The sequence below is a fragment of the Alexandromys fortis genome, unplaced genomic scaffold, assembly GCF_014885135.2.
Source record: "Alexandromys fortis isolate MF-2015 unplaced genomic scaffold, M_Fortis_MF-2015_v1.1 scaffold_5, whole genome shotgun sequence".
NCBI lineage: Eukaryota > Metazoa > Chordata > Mammalia > Rodentia > Cricetidae > Alexandromys > Alexandromys fortis.
In genome coordinates, this window is record NW_026067924.1 from 4,957,016 (window position 1) to 4,975,001 (window position 17,986).

Consider the following 17,986-nt stretch of genomic DNA (forward strand, 5'->3'; position numbering starts at 1 on the left):
AAAAAAAAAAAAAAAAAAAAAAAAAAAAAAAAAAAAAAAAAAAAAAAAAAAAACACCACATTTGCATATAGCCAAGTATCCCCATATCTTTATCTATATGCTACAAGATATGTTATAAAATATGCAGAATTAGGCAACACAAGGAATTTAATAGACATTATTCGAAGGAACTTATACCAGTGACTAATAAGAAATAAGGTTGGTGAGGTGTCTCAGCAGGTAAAATTGTCTTCTGGTTTGCACATTCACACCTGCATGCCTGCCTGCACACACATGCACACACACCACACACAGACATCATCATTATCATCATCATCATAATCATCAAAGAAAATAAGAGCATGAAAAGAAGAGATGGGCATGTACCTCAGATGGTAGAGTGTGTGATTAGCATGCACAAGGCCCTGGGAGCAAGCCCTAGTATTGGGAGAAAAACAAAACAAAACAAAACCCAGAAACATGGTCGATATCATCAGAGAAATCAAAATCTCAGAGAGATCCCACTTTAATTTCAATTGGGTGGTGAGAATTTGTTTGAGGCAGGGTCTTATCATAGAGCCCAGGCTGACCTGGTTTGAACTCAGAGATCTATCTGTCTGCTTCTGTCTCTTGAGTGCTGGGATTAAAGGTGTGTACCACCATGTAGCCTGGATGTCTAGGTTCTGAAAAATGGAAAATAACAAATACTAGCAAAGATATAAAGAAACCTGTGCATTGCTAGAAGGAATGTAAAATGCAACCACAGTGAACAACAGCTTGGTAGCTCCCCCAAAAGTTAAAGAAATTTATTATATGACTCAACAATCCCACGGATGCCTGCAAGCCAGTATTTCTAGCATCGTCATTCAAATCAGCCAAGGGTCACACACAACACACAAGCCTGTTCTCACTGTGAAACTGAGTGATCACAAGAGACCTTAGGAAAGGTGGAGACCGAACAAAGTGTGCTAAGCGTGGATGGGAGGATACCATTCAGCCATTAGAAAAAGAAGGAAGTGCTGATCCCGGATACAGCAGACAGGAATCTCGAAAAAAAAAAGTATGCTAGATGAAAAAGCAAGACTCGAAAGGAAAAGTACAGCTATGGTCCACTGCTGTGAAATATCCAGAAGGTGCACGGGGAAGAGCAAGTAGACCAGAAGTTATGAGGGTCTTGGGCAAGATATGATAGGGAGTTAATACTTAACAAACACAGGAGTTTTGTTTGGGGGGGGGGGTGACTAGAAAATGTTCATAGTAGACAGGATTGCAACTTACAAACACATGAACGCAGAACATGTCACTGGCTTCTGTGCTTTAATTAGCTACAACAACAGACTTAATGCTGCAAAGAGTTATGCTCCAAAGAGTTGTAGATACTATAAGATCATAGTAGAATAGTTTATCTCGAAAAACCCAGCGGGAAAGGCAAAATCCACAAGTTGATGTTCTGTTTTCTTCTCACATGCCAGAGGGTCTCTCTTGCATGTTACAAGTCAGAGCCAGCCCTCATGAGTGGACTACGCGGTAGGGGGGCATAGTGGGAAGATTTTTAAGGCTATGATTCAAAACTCATCTTATCTTTTTTTCTTTTTTCTTTTTTCTGGTTTTTCGAGACAGGGTTTCTCTGTGGCTTTGGAGCCTGTCCTGGAACTAGCTCTGTACACCAGGCTGGTCTTGAATTCACAGAGATCCGCCTGCCTCTGCCTCCCAAGTGCTGGGATTAAAGGCGTACACCACTATCGCCCGGCTTAAAACTCATCTTATTTTTAAGTCGAAGAGAAAAGGACCCTTTTCAGTAACCTTTCCATAGACCTGGACAGAGACCCTAGGAGGTCTTACTGTCCATCCCACCACAGAACTGGAGATCTGAATTATGCAACCATGACAAAACACCGGAAAAGCCCCCTTTCACTTCTGCAAGGCACTGAGGAGCGCCTTCACTCCCTCCATGCCAGGGCCCATGTAGCCTTCTAAAACACACTGTGTGCTCTTTTCAATCTTTCTCTGTTCTCAAGTAAGACCCAAGACCCAATTTAACTTATTCCTTTCCAAATCTATTTTCAAAGTCATTTTCATCACTCCCCTGCCCCAGGCTCAAGAGCATCCATCCATCACGGGTCAAAATGACAGGAAACAATAAAAAGATTAACAGCTCAAGACCAAGTGGCACCAACGCTGCCCATGGCCAGAGTGTCAAATATGAGGCTGGCTGAGGACCAAAGTAATCAAAAGTGAGACACACACAGAGTCTGAGGGCTAAGCTGACATTTCAGGAGTGGGCAGCAGTTCTGCTGAGCACGGGAGTGGCAGAGCAAAGGGGGGGGGGGCAGTGCTGAGGCCATGCACTTTCGCAGCAGAATAACACAAGGTCTCCACCTTTCCTAAGGTTTCCTTTCAATCACTGTGACAAACAGCTTTGTGTGAGATGCTACAGGTTTTTGTGTTTTTTTTTTTTGTTGTTGTTGTTGTTTTTCCTAGGCAGGGTTTCTTTGTATAACTGCTCTGGCTGTCCTGGAACTTGCTTTGTAGACCAGGCTGGCCTCGAACTCACAGTGATCCACCTGTACCTGCCTCCTGAGTGCTGGGGTTCAAGGTGTGCGCCACCACTGCCCGGCTGCACTTTGGGGTTTAAAAGTTGGAGTACTTCTCTAGTTCAATGAGAAACCAACAACCACTTTGGATTTAAAACACAAAAGCTAACCTTAAGATCATGTTCCACTCCCAAGATAGTCTCAACTCAGCATTTTTAGGGATCTGCAATTTGATGATACGAATTGATTGCCCCTTTCCTCCAGCAGTCTTGTTGAAACCCACAACTATCGTGCACTGAGAAAGACAAACATTCTAGAAATGCAGTGTGAAGTGGTCAACGCATACCACCAGGTACATAGACGGTGTGACTACCTAGCATACCACCAGGTACATAGACAGTGTGACTACCTAGCATACCACCAGGTACATAGACAGTGTGACTACCTAGCATCTCTGAGGTCCAGGGATTTAGACCTAGCCCCACAAAAAATAAAATAGATAACAGAGACTCTGAAATGAGTCCTTGAAGGAGCAGTCTTTGGCTACTGATGCCTATGTCCTTCCATAGCTCAGCTGGTAGAGTGTTTTTCTGCCATGCAGGAAGCCCTGGGTTCAGTCCCCAGTGTGGTGGTTCACATCTGTGATCCTAGCACTTAGGGGCTAGAGGCAGGAGGATCAGAAATTCAAGAGACCATTTCAGGCTGAGACGGCAAAGGAATGAATATCATCTGAAGTCCTATATTTCTACACTATCATAGTAGAAGGATTTAGAAATAGATGCTACCACATCTGTGCTATACTTGGAAGCAGAGGGGACTAGGTGGATGAGGATTTGAATACACAGGTATTCCTCCCCACCAGCCATCTCCCAAGTCCTTGATGAAACTCTACATTACTTATGTATGATTTGGATGCTATCCAAATAATATATTGATAATCCAGTCTTATCAGGAAACCTTGACTTTCCTGCAAAGAGAGTTCTCCTAATTCAGAGGCTTGAACATCAGAAATATTGTTTAAAACCGTTCTGCTTTAGTTCCAACATTGATACTGTTTCAAAGTTCTCTTCTCTAGGACTTTTGACACGTCATATTAAAAAAGCTGCCAAACTGGTTTTAACACATCTTTTAAAGGCCGATAAGCAAAAAGCAGTTTTGAGTAAAATCAGCTTATTCCACGTGTTTCATAAGTCCAGCAGTACTTTCAAGTGGACGGCCATGAAATAAACTATACATGTTCCCAGACACCACAGCTCTGGGAGGGCATTTCTCCTTTGGAAAAACACAAACCCAAAACTTTGGATCTGAAGCTGACCCGCTGGAGTGATGGCCTTCAAATCTGCTTCGTGGGCATTATGAATGGCTACAGGGAGACAGTAAGTAATTGTGAAAATAACATTTTAACATGGACTCTTGGGCTGCAGGGATGGATTCGTGGTTAGGAGTGTGGACTGCTCTCCCAGAAGACCAGAGTTCGATTTGCTTCATAACCATCTGTAACTCTAGCTCCGGGGGATCGGATACCTCAGCCTCCACAAGTTCCAGCCCTCGTGTGTGCACAGCAAACCCCTACATACACAGAACAGGGTAGAGTGTGGGGTGAAATTTCTGTCACAACCGTCACTGTCAATCTCAAACATGAGTCCGCTCATTCCTACGGCAAGTCATATTATAGACACATGAGCAGTTCTCCTGATAGCTTATAAACAAAATGAAGAACCAATGATCGGTTTGTTGGCTGTGACAAAATGTCTGCCTGGTGTTCAAGGAAGCACACATTTCTTTTGTGACAATAAAACACACGTGCAGGTGGGTATTTCTTGCATCCATGGCCACAGCCTTTTGGAATCTCAGTCCAAATTTCTGAGGATGTATCTGTGTTTAAGTTAGTAGACCCTGTGGGACCTTGTGGGTTTACAGCCCGTGGCTCGCCTCACCTCACCTTAGAATGACAGAGCTGCCTTAAGACATCAGCCAGAGTACCTCCTAAGACTGCCAATCGCCACACCCTAGGCCTGTGAATCCAAAGGTACAGGAAGTGGTCTGCCCGAGCCGGGTTATTGCATCAGCTCCACGGCTTCCATGTACACAGTTTGAGTCACTCCCCACCACACAGGGCTCAGAAATGCCACCTCCTTCCAACCCCGTCCGTCGGGCAGAGGACTTGAGGCATCCATCCTCTCTTCCAGACCACGGCTAAATTTGGAAGGCACCAGGTCACCGGGATAAAAACAACTTTGAGTACTGGCTGTGAAGGGCTGCCCATCCAATCCGCAAACAGAGGACAGGTTTGACAAGAATGTGTGGAAAACTAGAACCTTCTTGGTCTGCTTTAGGGGAGCCACAGGAGGCCTGGGGGTGTCTCAAGCTGGACCATAAACTGGTGAAGCCAAACGTTATCCCAGAATATCCGCACCAGGATGTTCTAAAGGGCTTATTAAAGAATGGACTAGTGACCCCAGGAGGATTTGATGCCGTGCCTAAGGGTGGGGCGCCTTAATCTGATGAGGCAGGTCAGGAGCCACTGAGCTAAAGCACTCTGGTTAGAACAGTGCTGAGCCATCGTTTGGGCTCTCCAGAAAGCCCCAGAAATGACTAATTTGTGGTCTACGAGGAGGGAGATTTTCCAAATTGGACAGGAGGTACATTTTAACTGAGAATGCTCACTAAATTGGTCTTTGGCCAGCTGGTTCTAACTCAGGTGCTCAGTCACACCTGGGACCCACCATCACTCCCAGTGCGTGAAGCACACACCCGTGACTCACCCATTCCCCTAAATCACTTAAACCCAGGTTCTGACATGACCTTGAACACAGGTTTCTCAAAATGAACTTGGCAGTTTGTTTGGAACACGGGCTTCCTGCACGGATCTTCCTACCGCTCAGAGTGTCTAGATGGACATCATCCGTTACCTTGACCTCCGAGTCCTGCCCTTACACACATTATATACAGTATTGTTGTTTTCTTTTTTAACATTTAAAATTTATTATGTATGTGTGTATATGTGCATGCACGTGTATGGGAGCGACTGTGGAGGCCAGAGGAGGCTGTCAGATCCCCTGGAGCTGAAATCATACAGAGTTGTGAATTGCCCAACATGGGTGCTGAAACCATACCCAGGCTCTCTGAAAGCGGCAAGCTCTCTTAACCAATGAACCACCTCTCCAGCCAACCTCCATTTTATCTTTACACAAATTATTTTTTGGTCATGTTAGGGCTTTGCGTATACTAGGCAAGTACAACCGCTGCTGAGTTACATCCCCACTCCCATTTCCTTTAACCAAAGTTATTCTCATTGTCCTCTTGGGTCCCTGCAATAGTGTTCCTTAAACTCTCACTATAGCCTGACCCCAAGGCTGACCTCCAAATCTAACTTTGATTTCATACAACCTACCTTGGTGATGTAGCAGGGTCCTTTCCAGACCACTGCAATGAAGTGAACATAAAAAAATCTGAATTTTGTGGGTTTCCCTCAGCATATTTGGGTTATATTTAATTGTGTTGGCGTCTATTAACTATGTAACATTATATCAAATAAAATGATGAACATATTTTGTTTATTTTGGTTTTGGGTTTTTTTGTTTTTGTTTTTTTGAGACAAGGTTTCTCTTTGTAGCCCTAAATGTCCTGGAACTCACTCTGTAGGCCAGGCTGGCCTTGAACTTATAGAGATCCATCTGCGTTTGCCTCCCAAGTACTGGGATTAATGGCATATGCCACCACCACCCGGTTGTACATCTTATTTTATTGCTAAAAACTGCTAACAATCATTTGAGCTATTGAAAAAACGGGTTTCTTTGACCTGGGGTTGGGCAAATTCTCAATAGATAACAATATCTACCAATCACAAAATGAGGTATGTCTGTATTTTCTCTGCTTAAAGTTTTCCCATAATTCCCCATTATCTGCAGATAAAGTCTCAATACCGAGTTCAGCGAGCTATTCCTTGTCCCTGATTGGTCTATCTCTAATCTTATCACTGAAATGACAAATTTTATACCCAATCCATCTCTTCCAGCAAAGCTGGTCAATTCAGATTCCGAGCCTGTGCTGTGCAACTTCCGGCCTTTGGCTCACAGGCTTAGAGCAGAACTGCCCTTCTCTCTGGCTATAAAAATCACATCCATCATTTAAGGCCCAATCCAAGTCTTAAGACCTTCCTCAGAACTACTTCCTGATGGCTGCCACCTGTCAGCTACCATACCAGAACATTCCCAGCACCCTAGAACACCCAGGCCTGAGCTAGGGTGTGTGCTTTGTCCTCTCCCTTCCCAGTCACCTCCGACAAGATGAGCTTGGCGCTAGGCATTTTACAGCCCCACCATCCTCGCCATGCTGGAATTGTCAGGGACAGTTTTTGTCCGGGCCCCACTGGTAATCATTTACACACTGGCTGGCGGTAACCCTACCCTAAACAGTCAATTTTTTATACAGACATAATGTGCAAGTTCACTGTCAGCATTTTAGAGGAAGAGAAGCCAGAAGAAAAACGTTTTTAAGTCTCTCACTTTACCTCTCAGCTCCTGACTTCTGTATATGAGCCCACCTTCTCCTCTCTGTTTTGTTTACTGATGCTTTTCTTTCTTTCTTTCTTTCTTTCTTTCTTTCTTTCTTTCTTTCTTTCTTTCTTTCTTTCTTTCTCTCTCTCTCTCTCTCTCTCTCTCTCTCTCTCTCTTTCTCTCTCTCTTCTTTTCTTTTCTTTTCTTTTCTTTTCTTTTCTTTTCTTTTCTTTTCTTTTCTTTTCTTTTTGGTTTTTCAAGATAGGCTTTCTCTATGTAGCTTTGGAGCCTGTCCTGGAACTTGCTCTGCAGACTGGCTGGCCTCCAACTCTCAGAGATCTGCCTGTCTCTGCCTCCTGAATGCTGGGATTAAAGGTGTGCGCTGCCACTGCCCGGCTTACTGGTGCTTTAATTCCTGGACAACTAAACTCACATTTGTCACCTAGCTGACCTCAACGGGACCTTATTGGATTGACTTTTTTTTTTGAACACCCATTTGAACAAGCACTTGTTTGTAGTTCCCACAGTGCTTAACACAGTTCTGTACATACATGATGTACGTAGATCATATGTTCAAATACACGCTCATTTAAAAAATATTTTGGGACTGTCAGTGAGTATATGGCTTCTAACACATCAGCAACACATGTGAAAATCTGATATAATGAATAGGTAACTTCTCCCCCACCTCAGGACAGTTGTCTCCCTGTGTACACTGTGTAGTTTTGGCTGCCCAGGAACTTGCTAGGTAGAACAAGCTGGTATCAAACTCAAATTTGCCTGTTCCCTAACAGCTGGGATTAAAGGTGTGTACTGGTGACAACTTCTTTAAAAAATAAATTTCCTCTAATAATGGAGAACAAACCTAGGCCCTCCCCCATTCCAGAGGAGCACTCTATCACTGAGCCATATCCCAACTTTGCATTGATGGTTTCTTTTTCTTTTTCGAGACAGGGGCTTTCTGTGTATCTTTGGCTGTCCTGGAACTCACTCTGTAGACCATGCTGGCCTTGAATTCGAAGATCCACCTGTCTCTGCCTCCCGAGTGCTGGGATTGAAGGTGTGTGCCACCACTGCCTGGCACTAACTCTTTTTTTTTTTTTTTGACATATATTTTTTTCCTCAATTTAACTTTTGTTCCAAATCTGGCTTGTAACTAACAGCAGATTATCTTATATAGAAGAATCATAAATTCCAAGGTAAAATTTGGAGAAAGGCTAGATGGGAAAAGGACATTTATGGCTACATTTTGCTTAAAGTTTCTATTGGTTTTATGAGAACTATTCTGCTATGAACCAAACTTTCAAAGGCAAACTATCTCTTGAGTAGAAAATCTTTCTGTTTGCTAACTTTCTTCAAGTTTCCAGAAAACTTTTTTAACTATCATTTTCCTACAGAATATGAATATCTGCCATGTGTAATTCTAAATAAAGTCCTTCCATAGCTTATGCAAACACCCTAAGTGAAAATAACGGTATTTTCTCATTGAAATGAAGATTTCAGAGTCCACTGGGCTGGAGAGACAATTCAACGGTCAAGAACACTTGCTACTCTTCAGAAGACCCAGGTTCAATTCTTGTATAACCACATGTCAACTCACAACCATTCCCTACCCCAGTTCCAGGACATCTGCCACCTTCTTCTGATTTCTTCAGGCACCAGGCACACATGTACCCATACATACATGTAGACAAACACACTCATATGCATAAAATACAATTTTGAAAATCCATAATTTTGCCTGGCAGTGGTGGTGCATGCCTTTAATCCCAGCACTCAGGAGGCAGAGGCAGGTGGATCTCTGTGAGTTCAAGACCAGCCTGGTCTACAAGAGCTAGTTCCAGGACAGGCTCCAAAGCTACAGAGAAACCCTGTCTCAAAAAAAAAAAAATGAATAAATATCCATAATCCTTTACTTGAATAGAAGCCAGTTATTCCAATAACTATCATGATTGCCATTCTACTCCTGCAACAACAGCCAAGGTCATCTAGGCCCAGGATAATAATAATTTGGGCTGGAAGAAGGGCTGAATGATGGACTGTGCTTAGGATCTGCTGGGTTCAATCTCCAGCATCAATGTAAATGAAAATCAGAGCTGGACGTGGTGGTGGAAAAACTGTAACTCCAGCACTTAGAAGGCAGAGGCAAAAGATTGCTGCAAGCCATAAGCTAGCCTGGTCTACAAAGAAACTTTCAGGCCAACCAGGGCTACTTTAAACCCACACTCAGAAAAAAAAAATAATCTTTCTCTTTTTTGTAGATTAATTCTGTACAAAAGTCTTCACAACAAAATAATCAACCTCCATTGAAATATGATTCAATTCATAATAAGTTCATTTTGCCAGTTGTTTGGTTTTGCTCCTTGAGACAAGGTGGCCTTAAAGTGGCTATCCAGCCAAGGATGGCTCCTGGTCCTCTTTCACTCCCCAGGCAGGTGTCAAACACAACCCAGTTTCCCAGGTGTTGACTCCTTGAAGTATATACTCTTCCAAAGCAAGATTCATCTTGACCCAAGGTGACTTCTTTGGAAATAAATAGAACTTTACATTAATTCCTAAGTCTGGTTACCTAACTCTGAGGGTGACTGAAACAAGCATCCTGTTGACCTCTGAGTGAAAACACCGGGTACTTCGGATTTCTCAACTTATGTGACTGGTCCGACAGATGGAAGAAAAATGGGACAGAAACCAGGAAGTGTTCAAGAAAAGTTTGCGTTAAAAACTCAATTAACATAACACTAAGCCTCTCTTTTGCAGCCCCAGCAGGCCCCTCTGCCTTTCCTTTTTTCTTTTCCTGACTCCTCTGCCTTCAAGCCCAAAGGCCATCACTTTCAAATCTCAATTCCTCCTTCCTTATCAGGAGCTCGAGCGTGAGTTGCTCCAGCACCCAGGAGGGAACTCAATAGCTTCTTCGGCTTTGAGAGGGCTGGGCCGCCTCTGCCCTTCTCCTTTTAATAAAAGGCTTTTAATGGTTGTTTCTTATGCCTTCCCTAAATACCAAACTGTGACCGTCCCCTGTTCCTTCCAATTCTGGGGTATTAACTTCAAACTTGTGTGTCTTCTTAGTCAGCCACTGTTAAAAACCATGGTAAATTGATGTCCTTTGAGACGGTAAACAAGCAAACAAATAAACACAAAACACAACAAAGCACCTCCATCCTCAGCTTTCTATTCTGGTCCCCTAAGTGCAACTGCCGGCTCCTTCACCAACAACGTTCAGTGCATCATCGCATCCAAGCCAAACCCGGTTACTGAGGCAACTAAGTTTTTCTTCTCAATGGGTCACAGAGAAACACATCCCTCTGGATCCCCTGGTATCTGTCCACCTACAATGTTGCTGAGCCACAACAGCAAATAACTCGCTTTCCAAGGTTGGAGCTGGCTGCCTCGGGCGGCCAGAGGAGGGGGGTGCGTCCAGTCACATTCCTGACCCACTTTCGCATCCCTTCCCTCCCCCTCCCCTTCCTCCTACTCCCCGGCTGGCCGCGAGGGCGCCAGTGCTCGGAGTCATCCACGAACAGAACCTGGACCACCGCAGGCCGGTGCACCGGGTGTCTGGCACTGCTGGGGACCCTGAGAAAGCCCCCCCCCCCCCCGCCACACACACGGCTACTCTCGCGTGTAGTACTTCCTCCGGGTCACATGAGCTCGTGAGCACCTGTTGGCAACTTCAGCCCCAGGCCGAGACTCTCCCCCCCCTCCCCGCGCGCGCCCCTCCAGGCAAAGACTCGTGTTTGCAAACCAGCTTCCCTCCCTCGGCAGGGCTCGGGGGCCCGCGTGTGGAGGGGACCTTGGCCCCCACTCCCTCTCCCCCGGGCGGAACGCGGAGGTGGAGTGAGCCCGCCGCCCGCCCCCAGCCCGACTGCGCTGGAAACCTGGGCTTCTTGTGGGCGCGGGGCGGGGATGCTGCCAAGTCTCGGCCGGGGCCACAAGGGAGAGGGCAGGTAGCGGGCGGTGACCAGTGGGTGTGCGTTCCGGGCGGCGGAGTCCAGGAAGGGGGCGGGAAGCAGTCGTTGCAGCTGCAACTTCGGAGCGTGCACCGCAACTCAGCAACTTTGCCTGTGCCGCGCGCCCCTCCCCCGCGTCACCAGGCCCGGCCGGGGGCCGCGCGTTGCCAGGGTAGGGGACAGATCGGGAGTGCGGACGACTGGGAAAGGGGCGAGGGAAATGACAAAACTTCGCCCGAGTTACGTTACGGGGCGCACCTACAGGCACCGAGGCCTTGAGGAGAACGCACGATCCCTCATCTGCCCAGCAGGCGATTCCTGCTGGGCTCCGCGCGAGGAAGGGGGCGGGAGGATGGCGCCGGAGCCATGGAAACTGTGCCGGGTGGCTAACTAGGGAGAGGGCCGCGCGAGGCGGTCCCCTGCAGCCAGCATCTTGCAGTCGGATGCAGCTTGGGGTAAGCGTGGCCCAGCTTGCACAAGTTCTTCTCAACACGACCGCGTCTCTACCGCCCTCCTCGCCCACCTCTTCTAGAGGCTAAAAAGGTGGCGGTGTAGACCGGTCTGTGGGGCGGAGGCTCCTGTGAAGGTGACCGACCCGGAGGTCGTCCTTCACCTGGTACGTGTTCTGGGCTCAGAGGACAACACGAGGCACCCTCTAGTCCCATCAATCCAGACAGCTTGGAAAAACCCAGGGGACGCGTCCAGGAAGATGAAATCAAAAGCGTCTGAAGGGCCTACACTGAGGGTGCAGAGAATTCTGGGCCAACTTGAGATAGTACCCAAAGTCCTTAAAGTCAGGCCCCCCGGGGAGGCAGCCCCTGGTGGGTGGGGTGGTCCAGCCAGGTGGAAGAAGGGTGTAAACTGAAGGCTTGGACCAATTCCACACACTCAAGCAAAGGCGCGCTGAGAGCCGGAGTTATCAGCCACACCCAGGCCCTGGAAGCCAACTTGGCCTCCAAGCCTCCTCCCTGCCACTCACATACTTGATCTGACTCACTGTAGAGTAACTGATGCTTCACGCCTCAGCCTATTGCCCATAAAGCTAGAGATTTTAATGGTGGTGTTAAGAAGTTGAGTCACTCTGGGTGTGGGGATCTTCGGAAGCAAAAGGGTCATTTCAAGCGAAAGTAAACTACCTTCGTGGAGAGGCCTGTCAACAAGCTGAATGGTTTAATTACATGCCATCTTAATTTAAAGAGATTTGCATGCTCATTGAGGCCAGCTGGACAGTTCCTTCTGATGTGTACCTGGAAATTACTCTTTAACTCGGCAAGGCCAATTCATTTTCCACTGTGAGAAGGTGACTAGCATCTCCCCGCCTTCCTGTATGTTTGCTCTTACTCTTCTCAGTTTAGGAAATACTTACACTCTTCCCCCACCCCCAAAATAATTTTGAAAGCCTAGAGCCAGAGCCTGGTCCCCCAGCGTTGTCCCGAAGATCCTCAGTATGGCCATAAGTTATACTGGCAGGGTGGGTGGTGTCTGAGATCCTTTGCACCACGTTTTATCCATTCCAGATGTGCTACTTTTAACATCTTAGGTTTAACTTGAGCATCTCTGATGTCTCCTGTCTGCTGACATCCTGGCATTAAGTTTTAGTTTCACTGGTGATCCTTCTTAGTGGTCCATAAAATAAGGAAGTTTGATAAATGCTGAGCTAAACAGTTTAAATCCGGTTTATTTGTTTTTACAGTAACTACACCAGCTTTATCACAAGACCTGTCAGTGTTCCGTGCAGGAAGGGGCCGCATGCAACCCAGAAGAGATTATAATGTGCACATTTTAAAATAAAATGAAAGGTCTCTGTTTGCTTGTGTTTGCGCATGCGAGGTTGTATGCGTACATGTGTATGTGTTCATGAAAGTGTGCACATGTGCGCATATGCGTCTGTGTGCGTGGATAAATGTGTGCACGCTCATGTGTTGTTACTTAGGGCTAACAGCTCTCTTTAGGAACTGCTTGCTGATTCAGGGCTTCTGCGAGACTTGAACATAATGAAGGGAAATTGTGTTTCAAAATGACACCATCAGGAATTATTTAAAAATAAATTTAGTGTCATTGCATAAAAGAAGTAGGAAGGAAACGAGCTTTTGAAGAAACACTCAAGGAACTGTTCCCATTCTGCTTCCATCAGTGTTGTTAAGAGCTGTGAATATTTATGGAGGGTCGGGAATTTCGTGTATCTCAAATATATAAGCAATGCTACACTGCCTCCTGCCTTATTTTGAGTTGGGAAAGGAGAGGGAAAAAAAAGTTTTACTTACATTTGACTGGCTTATTGAACCAAGAGTGTAGATTTGTGGCACAATGCTTGCCTAGCATACACCAAACCTCGAGTTTGAGCTTCTGAATTCAAGTAAAAAGGCTGGCACTAAGCTCCTAATTACAGATGGCTGTGAGTTACTTAGATTTGGTTTCCAGTAAATCTATTGCAAATTGCTGGGCGGTGGTGGTGTATTTCTGGGCAGTGGTGGCACACACCTTTAAGCCCAGCACTTGGGAGACAGAGACAGGCAGATCTCTGTGAGTTTGAGACCAGCCTGGTCTACAAAGTGAGTTCCAGGACAGGCTCCAAAGCTATAGAAAAAAAAAAATCTGTCTTGAAAAGCCAGAAAAAAAAAAAAAACCAAGTTTTGTAAACAAGCTAGACAAGCATGGCCCAGGCCTCAAAGATGCTTTCTTTATTTCATTGCCTGTTTAAAACGGGAGAGGGCTGGAGAGTTGTTTTAGAGGTTAGGAGCACTTGTTGCTCTTACAGAATGCCTGGGTTCTATTTCCAGCATCCAAATATTGGCTCCCAACCATCTGTAACTCTAACCCTAGGGGATCTGACACACTCTTCTGACCTCTGAGGACACCAGGCACACATGTGGTGGACGTACATATGCATACATGCAGGTAAAACATTCATACACATAAATAATAAAATTGATAAATCATAAGATGTGGTCGGGAGCATCGGTGTGCACAGGGAGGTCTGAGGACCAGCTCTCAGGAGCTGATCCTCTCTACCACGTGAGTCCCAGGGGTCGAACTCAAACTCGGATCTTCAGGCTTGAGAGCAGGCATCTTCATCCCACGAGTCATCTTACCGGCCCTGCAAAGATGCTTTTTACACACCAATCCTACCTATTACCCCAAGACTTAGACTAGGGTTGGGCCAAGTCACCTAAGGCCAAGTCTAACTTATGATAAAGCACTGAGTAGCGCTGTGAACTCACTGATGGTCATTTTGCACACATGATGGGATGTGAAAAGAAAAAGATATTCAAAGAGCGTCAGCAACACAGTGTGATGAGGTCTGGGTTCTTTCCCCCATGAGAGGACCAGATTGCAGATTGCCAGCTCGAGGGAAAGATCCTGACTCAAAGGACAATTTCTTTAAATAAAACATTTTATTCTGATTGTGTGTGCACACAATTAATGTGTGTGAGTGTGTGCACGCGTGTGCATAACATGGGGGGAGTCACGAATGCTGCATGCCAGAGGACAACTTTATGAAGTTGATTATTGCCTTCCACCTTTCCATGGTTTTTGGAGACTGAACTCAGGTCTCTAGGCTAGAGTGCCAAGCACCTTCAGCCACTGGGCCTCCCCAAAGGACGGTTTCTACTGAATGTGTATTGCTCTGTTAAACTATTACAAAGAAAAACATTGTAAGTAGAAACACCATAAGTCCAAAAATTTCCCCAAAGAATTGTTGGAAGCAAATTTTAAAATGATAGTGAAGCTGGGTGGTAGTGGCGCATACCTTTAAACCCAGCACTCAGAAGGCAGAGGCAGGCAGATCTGTAAGTTCGAGGCCAGCCTGGTCTATACAGAGTGAGTTCCAGGACAGGCTCCAAAAGCTACAAAGAAGCCCTGTCTTGAACTCCCTCTTGCTCCCCCAAAAAGGTAGTGAGTGAATAGTATGAGATCTGCCTGTCTCTTCCTCCCAAGTGCTGGGATTAAAGACATGCGCTACTGCCCGACTTTGATCGGCACAGGCTTTTAACTTAAGTTATCCAGGAATCTGAGGCAGGAGGATCTCAAGTTCAAGACCAACTTGGGCTGTAGAGCAAGTTCCTGGACAACTTGGACACCTTACCTACTGTAACAAAATAAAAAAAGCAAAAAGAGGGGTGGCGTATAGCTCAGTGGCGGAGTGCTTGCCAGCATGAGCAAGGTTTAATTCCCAGTTTTGGAGGGAAGGGAGGTAAACATGGAGAAAGGGATACACACTTTACAAAGAGAGATGAAGTTGAGAGTAGGTAAGAGAAATACCCACCACTCATCCCCTTGCCAAACATTAGAAGCAAGGCTTGGTCTACTTGGAATGTTTTTACATGCAAATAATATTTTATGTTTTAATTATAAAATATAAAGTCTGCATTTACATACATCAATTCATTTACTCCTGTAAGGTAGAAGGTACAATCTGTAGTCTTAGATTATGACCCCCACACACACACTTATTTATGTAGCAGGCATATGCTGAGTCCCTACCAGTCTCCAGATGTGGAACTGAATTTTGAGCTACCATGTGGTTGCTGGGAATCGAACTCAGGTCCTTTAGAAGAGCACGCAATGCTCTTAACGGCGGAGCCATCTCTCTAGCCCCCTGGAACTGAATTTTGATATTACAAAGACAGATATGAGAAAGCCTTTAAAAGTTTGTGTCCATTAGGGAAGACTGTGTTCATAACAAGTAATTGCAATTCAGAGAGACAGTGAGGCTTGGGTTGGCTTAACTATTTATTCAAGGGAAGGAAAGTTGAGATTTGGCTAGGTTTATGATTGCAAATAATCTGCTGTCTAATGTTTTTTTTTTATTTTTCAAATACCACCATGATATATAGTATAATCAGTCAGTTGCTTCTGCATCTATCCCTCAGTACCTAAAGAGGATTGATCCCAGCCCTCTCCCTTTGAATACCCCCAAATCCACATAAAAAATGGTGTAGTATTGGCACAGATGTTTCTATATGCTTTGTTTGTTTTGGCTTGTTTATTTCAAGACAGGGTCTCATGTAATCCAGACTTACTTTAAACTGTGCAGGGCAGGATGATGTTGAAGTTCTGATCCTCCTGTGTCTAGAGGGTTCTGGTGTCACCACTCCTCATTTATGCAGGCAGGGGATCAAACCCAGGGCTTCCCCTCCATCGGCACGCGCCTTTAATCCCAGCACTCGGGAGGCAGAGGCAAGCGGATCTCTGTGAGTTCGAGACCAGCCTGGTTTACAGAGCTAGTCCCAGGACAGGCTCCAAAGCCACAGAGAAACCCTGTCTCGAAAAACCAAAAAAAAAAAAAAAAAAAAAAAAAAGGTTATGTAAAAATCTGTTATGTCGTATTGTTTAGAAAACAAGGACAAGAAAAACAGTCTCTGCATATTTAATGCAGCTGTGTTAGGTTTTTGCCCTTTTCTATTCCACCTTGGCTGAATTTGCTGAGGCGGAGCACTAAGATATAGAAGACTGACTTAAAAAAAAAAAAAAAAGAATTAAAATTAAAGTCAAACACGTTGAATCTTAAGAACCAGAGGAAATTTTGAGGTTGTTTGGGCTAACTTCTTCTTTCTCCAGCCTCAGCACAGACACATAGAAGAAGAATTTGCTCAGAGTTACTCTGCATAGTTTAATAATGATTAGTTAGGATTGGGATAAAGATCCCTCAACCTGCCCCTCGATCTCAGTTCTCAGCAGCTGTGTTGGAAAGAGGGCATGAGGAAAGGTTCCTTGTAGTCCCATTTTCACTGCTGAGCAGTGTAGACCCATCTCAGCGATGGCTGGCCAGGACTGTTGAATTTACGATAAAATATCCCATGACTAACGTTTATTTAAGGAAATATTCCTAAGAGGAACTGCAAGGGGATGTCAGATCTGTGAGTTCCTTAAAAACAGCCACAAGGCATCTCCCAACTGTCTAATTCTAGTTCCAGGGGATCTGATGCCTGCTCCTGGCCTCCTCGGGCATGTGGTTCACATGCATCCATATAAGCAAAAATACTCATTCTCATAAAATAAATCTTTAAAAAGTTTAACAAAAGAGAAAGAAAGCAATAAAACTGCTACTGTCCTTAACAGCTGAGGATAGATACTGGGGAAGGTGATGCAGGCCTGTAATCTTAGCACTCAGGAGGCAGAAGCAAGACGGTGGCTACAAGTTCTAGGCTGCTCTAGTCTACATGCTGAGCTTCAGGAGAGTTGCTGTTTCAATAAAGGAGGTGTGTGGGGGGCGGGGGCGAGTCCTGGCTTGGTTAGTAAAGTTTTTGCTGTGAAACTGGGTCACCAGCACATGGATTCAGGACAGGCAACACTGCAGGCAGAGACAGGCCAGTCTCTGTGAGTTCCAGGCCAGTCAGGGCTACAAAATCAGAACAAATCAATAAAGCTGGGTCCAGTGAGTATGCAGTATGCATCTGTAACCCCAACATTGAGAGGTGAAACGGAGACAGGTGGATTCCTGAAGGTTATTGGCCAGCTGCTCCAGCCATCAGTGAGGGATCCTGTCTCAAAATATAAGGTGGAGAGAGACTGAACAAGACATCCAACATGGACTGCTAGTCTCCATGTGTACCTGTACATACATGTCCCTGTTTGCTCATGTGCATGAGTGCCCACACACACGACATATAACATGCACATACTACATATAACACACTCATACATACTGCATATAACACACACACACTCAGAAAAATGTAAGAAAAGACACACCTGATTGTTTTTAAAGACAGTTAGGGAATACTGACTGTATTGGAGAACATAAAGGAATTATTGATTTCAGAGTTGATAAGTTTGTGATTATATTTAAAGCAGAGCTGTTTTTTTTGTTGTTTGTTTGTTTGCTTTGTTTTGGCTTTGCAAGACAGGATTTCTCTGTGTAACAGCCCTAGCTGTCCTGAAATTCTCTTTGTAGACCAGGTTGGTCTTGAACTCACAGAGATCCACCTGCCTCTGCCTCCCAAGTGCTGGTATTAAAGGCATGTGCTACCACCACCTGGCTAAAACACAGTTCTAATGTCTTTTTTTTTTTTTTTTTTTTTTT

At 45.2% G+C, this 17,986-nt stretch overlaps 1 protein-coding gene across 1 annotated transcript in view; it reads right to left on the bottom strand.

Moving 5' to 3' along the window:
* The window catches only part of Rreb1 (ras responsive element binding protein 1), a 184,195-nt gene extending 173,169 nt beyond the window's left edge, over positions 1 to 11,026 (bottom strand). Inside the window, exon 1 of the mRNA XM_050142720.1 lies at positions 10,888 to 11,026. The gene's annotated coding sequence lies outside the window, so the exon portion shown is untranslated. The remainder of the gene's footprint in view (positions 1 to 10,887) is intronic.
* Positions 11,027 to 17,986: the final 6,960 nt, after the last annotated feature.